Genomic DNA, 369 nt, shown 5'->3' with positions numbered 1-369 from the left:
ATGCTGGTGTTAGCTTTTTCTTCTCTGTCATGTTCTGTTTTTTGATATTCATGAGACAAAAATAAATTGTCTCATAAATTTCTGCTGCTGAGTTCAAACAGAATCAGATTTGTAACTTTGCTTAAAAAGGGGTCAAAACAGCAACTTAAAAGAAAGGCATAGATTCAACCCCCCTTCTCTAAGCCTACCACAACCTTCAATTGGTATCAGGAGCTAAGGTCTCAAGAATCAAGTTTAACCGCTTGGAGCAAAGATCCAATGGCGAACAACTTGGGCACAACCACAGTTGCTTACACCCTCACTGAAGGCCAGTCAAACAACCGGCCACCTTTCTTCAACGGGAAGAACTATTCCTACTGGAAAGAAAGG

This window comes from Arachis duranensis, chromosome 3 (assembly GCF_000817695.3).
Source record: "Arachis duranensis cultivar V14167 chromosome 3, aradu.V14167.gnm2.J7QH, whole genome shotgun sequence".
In the NCBI taxonomy this organism is placed as follows: Eukaryota; Viridiplantae; Streptophyta; class Magnoliopsida; order Fabales; family Fabaceae; genus Arachis; species Arachis duranensis.
The sequence above is the reverse complement of the archived record's forward strand: the minus strand, read 5'-3'. Positions refer to the sequence as shown.